We start from the raw sequence: 7,101 nt of genomic DNA, 5'->3' as shown, positions 1-7,101 counted from the left end.
CACACACCCTCCATCCATCACACACACACACCCTCCATCACACACACACACACACCCTCCATCACACACACACACCCTCCATCACACACACACACACACCCTCAATCTCTATCACACCCACACATACACACCCTCTGTCGCCCACACACACACACACACCCTCCATTGCCCACACACACACACCCTCCATCTCTCAAACACACACCCTCCATCACACACACACACACACACTCCATCACACACACACACACTCCATCTCACACACACACACACCCTCCATCTCTCAAACACACACCCTCCATCACACACACACACACCCTCCATCACACACGCGCACACACTCCATCACACACACACACACACTCACATACACACACACACCCTCCATCTGTCACACACACACACACACACACACACACACACACCCTCCAACACACACACACACCCTCCACCACACACACACACCCTCCATCTCACCCACATATACACACACACACCCTCCATACACACACACACTCCATCTCACACACACACACACCCGCAATCACACACACACACATCCGCAATCACACACACACCCTCCATCTCACACACAAACCCTCCATCTCACACACACACCTTCCATCTCACTCACACACCCTCCATCACACACACACACCCTCCATCACACACACACACCCTCCATCACACACACACACCCTCCATCACACACACACACCCTCCATCACACACACACACTCCATCACACACACACACCCTTCATCACACACACACACCCTCCATCACACACACACACCCTCCATCACACACACACACCCTCCATCACACACACACACCCTTCATCACACACACCCTCCATCCATCACACACACACCCTCTCCATTCACCACACACCCTCATCACACACACACCCTCCTCACTCACACACACACACACACACCCACAATCTCTCTCAGCACCCACAACATACACAACCCCTATCGCCACACACACACACACACACCCTCCATTGCCCACACACACACACCCTCCATCTCTCAAACACACACCCTCCATCACACACACACACACACACTCTATCACACACCACTCCATCTCACCACACACACCCTCCACTCTCAAACCACACCATCCATCACACACCACACACCCCCATCACACACCAAACACACTCCATCACACACACACCACACACTCACATACACACACACACCTCCATCTGTCACAACACACACCCACAAACACACCCACACACACCACACACACCAACACACACACAACACACACCCCTCCATCACACACACACACACCCTCCACCACACATCACACAAAACCCTCCATCTCACCCACATATACACACACACACCCTCCATACACACACACACTCCATCTCACACACACACACCCCGCAATCACACACACACACATCCGCACACACACACCCTCCATCTCACACACAAACCCTCCATCTCACACACACACCTTCCATCTCACTCACACACCCTTCATCTCTCACACACACATACACTCACACACACCCTCCATCTCACACACACACACTCCATCTCACACACACACCCTTCATCTCACAAACACACCCTCAATCTCTCTCACACAAACACACACACACCCTCCATCTCACACACACACACACCGGCCATCTGTCACACACTCACACACACACCCTCCATCACACACACACACCCTCCATCACACACACACACCCTCCATCACACACACACACCCTCCATCACACACACACACACCCTACATCACACACACACACCCTCCATCACACACACACACCCTCCATCACACACACACACCCTCCATCCATCACACACACACACTCTCCATCACACACACACACACACCCTCCATCACACACACACACCCTCCATCACACACACACACACACACCCTCAATCTCTCTCACACCCACACATACACACCCTCTATCGCCCACACACACACACACACCCTCCATTGCCCACACACACACACCCTCCATCTCTCAAACACACATCCTCCATCACACACACACTCCATCACACACACACTCCATCTCACACACACACACCCTCCATCTCTCAAACACATACCCTCCATCACACACACACACACCCTCCATCACACACGCACACACACTCCATCACACACACACTCACATACACACACACACACACACACACACACACACACACACACACACACACACACACACCCTCCATCACACACACACACCCTCCACCACACACACACACCCTCCATCTCATACACACACACCCTCCATCTCTCACACACTCACACACACATACGCCCTCCATCACACACATTCGGGACATATGACAGTAAAACTCTCTTGACTATACTCACGCCCGACTTCTGGACTGAGCGCGGCCTTAGACTCAGGTCTGACCTCTGGACTGAGCGCAACCTCTGGACTGAGTGCGACTTCCAGACTGAGCGCAACTTCCGGACTGAGCGCGACATCCGGACTCAGCCACGGCTTGTAGACTCACAGTTCACTCACTAATAGCTTGTAGACTCACAGTTCACTCAGCACGGCTTGTAGACTCACAGTTCAGTCACTCATGGCACGTGGACTCACGGCTGGTGGACTTACGGCTGGTGGACTCACAGTTCAGTCACTCACGTCTGGTGGACTCACAGTTCAGTCACTCACGGCTGGTGGACTCACAGTTCAGTCAGTCACGGCTAGTGGACTCACAGTTCACTCACTCACGGCTGGTGGACTCACAGTTCACTCACGGCTGGTGGACTCACAGTTCACTCACGGCTGGTGGACTCACAGTTCACTCACGGCTGGTGGACTCGCAGTTCACTCACAGCTGGTGGACTCATCGATCACGCCCATACCCTCCATCACACACCCACCATCACACACACACACACACACACACACACACACACACACACACACACACACACACACACACACACACACACACACACACACACACACGCGCCCACACGCACACACACACACACACACACACACTCACCATCACACACACACACCCTCCATCACACACACCCTCCATCACACAGACACACACACCCTCCATCACACACACACACCCTCCATCTCACACACACCCTCCATCTCACCCACATACACACACACACACCCTCCATACACACACACACTCCATCTCACACACACACACACCCGCAATCACACACACACACATCCGCAATCACACACACACCCTCCATCTCACACACAAACCCTCCATCTCACACACACACCTTCCATCTCACTCACACACCCTCCATCTCTCACACACACATACACTCACACACACCCTCCATCTCACACACACACCCTTCATCTCACAAACACACCCTCAATCTCTCTCACACAAACACACACACACCCTCCATCTCACACACACACACACCATCCATCTGTCACACACTCACACACACACCCTCCATCACACACACACACCCTCCATCACACACACCACAACCCTCCATTCACACCACCAACAACCCTCCATCAACATCACACACCCGCCATCACAACACAACACACACCCTCCATCACCCACACACACCCTCCATCTACACACCACACACCCGTCCATCACACCACACACACCCTCCATCACACACACACACCCTCCCTCACACCACCACACACCCTTATCACCACCACACACACCTCCATCCATCAACACCCACACCACTCTCCATCACACCACACCACCCCTCCATCACACACCCACATCCACCCTCCAGATCACACCACACCCTCAATCTCTCTCACACCCACACATTACCACCCCTCTATCGCCCACACCACACACACACCCTCCATGCCCACACAACACCCACAACACCCGCCAGTGCTCAAACACACACCCTCCATCACACACACTCCATCACACACACACACACTCCATCTCACACACACACACCCTCCATCTCTCAAACACACACCCTCCATCACACACACACACACACTCCATCACACACACACACACACTCCATCTCACACACACACACCCTTCATCTCTCAAACACACACCCTCCATCTGTCACACACACACACACACCCTCCATCACACACACACACCCTCCACCACACACACACACCCTCCATCTCATACACACACACCCTCCATCTCTCACACACTCACACACACATACGCCCTCCATCACACACATTCGGGACATATGACAGTAAAACTCTCTTGACTATACTCACGCCCGACTTCTGGACTGAGCGCGGCCTTAGACTCAGGTCTGACCTCTGGACTGAGCGCGGCCTTAGACTCAGGTCTGACCTCTGGACTGAGCGCGACCTCTGGACTGAGTGCGACTTCCAGACTGAGCGCAACTTCCGGACTGAGCGCGACATCCGGACTCAGCCACGGCTTGTAGACTCACAGTTCACTCACTAATAGCTTGTAGACTCACAGTTCACTCAGCACGGCTTGTAGACTCACAGTTCAGTCATTCATGGCACGTGGACTCACGGCTGGTGGACTTACGGCTGGTGGACTCACAGTTCAGTCACTCATGGCTGGTGGACTCACAGTTCAGTCACTCATGGCTGATGGGCTCACAGTTCAGTCACTCATGGCTGGCGGACTCACAGTTCACTCACTCACAGATTGTAGACTCACGGTTCACTCACTAACGGCTAGTAGACTCACAGTTCTGGATTCAACTCTCATTCATGGCTTCCGGGCTGACTGACTCAAGCCCGGTCTCCAGGGCTTTATTCTCCTTGCCCCGGAAGGGGCGTTATCTTCATGGTGAATGACAGGCGAGATGACTAATCTCTGCTGATCTCATGATTTTATAAACCTTCATAACGTTTCTACTATATCATCGATCGGAACAAAACTTGGTGGCTTGGAGCAGAGGAGAACGGTGAGTAAGGTGGTGAAAAAATCCTAGCGATATAGGGTAACGTTTTTGCACAAATGTAATTACAATGCAGACCGGAAGTGGTCAAGATGAGAGTTTTAGTAATAGTATAGATATTATTTTAAAGCCATTTTGAAATTAGAGGAAAATGTAAAGCAGCTACATCTTAACCTTAACCTAAACCCTACATCCATGTCCTCCAGAGATGCTGCCTGACCCAATGAGTTACTCTAGCACTTTGTGTTCTAAGCAAGATTCCAGTTCCTTGTGCCTGTTTCTTAATAAACCCTTAGTATGAAAAATTAACAAATGGTTGTACTTTAGTGCCTGTGGAGTATTTCTTCTTTAGCAGTGAATATATGAGGAGAATGTGGCCATTACATTATTTCTACCATATTTTTGCATCCATTTGGAGACCACAGTATCAAACAAAATTTAATCTGCATTATCTGTGGTCTGCCTTTGTTACCTAAAGGAGTTGGAGCAGATGGCAGCAGTCATGCAGGAAATTAAATTTGTCTGGGAAACAATGACAATTGCGTGGTTTATTGCAGCAAGAGGCACAAAATGTCCAAGCAACAAATAATGCGTGGATCTTACTGGTATAAACCACAAATACTCTAAATGCAGGTAAGCCTTTTGGAAGGGATCTTTCTTTGATATCTAAAATGATCAAATACAATTAGAAAAAAGGGGAAACATACTTTCCAGAAGTATTAATTTATTTGAAAGTTAGCTGTCAATACTCATTAAAAACATTTAACATTTACTCAGGTATTTCCTGAATAGTTTAATAAAGAGTTGAATTGTTTTAACCTTACTACAGATGTTCAAAAAGGGAGGAATTCAAAATAACTTTCAATGTCAGTAAAAAATAACTTCCTCTTTCGTGAGAAACTTACTTCACATAGCAATTGTATTTACGTCCTCAAATGCGAGAAATCTGACCCAAAGATAAGAAATAGAGACTGACCTATATTCATGAATTAAATAAAGGTTATTTAATCACAGACAAATTTATCATACATAATATTTTAAAGCCACTTTGAAATTAGAGGAATATGTTAAAGGCGTTACATCTTAACCTTAACTAAACCCTACATCTACGTCCTCCAGAGATGCTGCCTGACCTGTTGAGTTACTCCGGCACTTTGTGTTCTATGCATGATTCCACACCTGCAGTTCTTTGTTTCTACATTTTAATAAACAATTAGTATGGAAAATTAACAAATGCTTATATTTTGGTGACTGTGAAGTATTTCCTCTTTAGATTTACTAATCAATGTATGAGGAGAATGTGCCCATTATGCTATTTCTACCATATTTTTGCCTCCATTTTGATGCCACCATGTTCAGTTGTGTAGAATATAAAACCATACAGAAGTTATTTAACCTCCTAAAGACATTTTGAAGTCATAGAAACAAGTCACAGCAATTAATTTACATTGGCTTAGAGTTACATACCTCTTAAAGCGATAGAATTAGTGATGCTAATAAAAAAGAAAATGTTGGCTATGATTATAACAGGATTTTAAAATTGTTTTTCATTAATCTTCTCTCTGTCATAGGTCAGACGGGAGTCTCTCATGACAGCACAATGTTCAGTTTGAATTGCACACCTCAGATATTGAAGGAGCTTCTGCCTGCACGGATAAAAATTGTGCAATTTGTGCCACCCAATGCCAGGCGATTATCATCTCCAATAACAATAACTATCTCCTTTTGACATTTAACAGGATTACCAGTATTAAAGTCAACACCACCAAGTGCAGACTAGAGCCAGTTATTGTTGCTGTGTGACATATTTATGCCTTACCAAAGCCTTCCAACCTTCTGTAGGAAGTAATGTGCTGGAATATTTTCCATTTGTTTCAATGAAGGCAAAAAACATTCAAGAAGCTTGGTGGCATTTAGGAACAATTAATCCAATGTTGTTCAATCTTCTGCCTAGGAGACAAAGGTGACAATGAACCAAGGAATGGAGCATGATAGAGCAGCACTGATTATAATCAGAATGCTGATAAGTAGAATATTTACTTTTGCACATATGTTTCGAGAAGCCAAGTGATGAAATTTGATTCAATGATTTACAGTTGTAACATCAGATTTTTCTTGCTTTTATCGGATGCCTCCACCGCCCTCTGAGGCAGAGAATTCCACAGACTCACCACTCTCTGTGAGTGTCATATGCTGAGA

Source organism: Amblyraja radiata, chromosome 1, assembly GCF_010909765.2.
Source record: "Amblyraja radiata isolate CabotCenter1 chromosome 1, sAmbRad1.1.pri, whole genome shotgun sequence".
NCBI lineage: Eukaryota > Metazoa > Chordata > Chondrichthyes > Rajiformes > Rajidae > Amblyraja > Amblyraja radiata.
The sequence above is the reverse complement of the archived record's forward strand: the minus strand, read 5'-3'. Positions refer to the sequence as shown.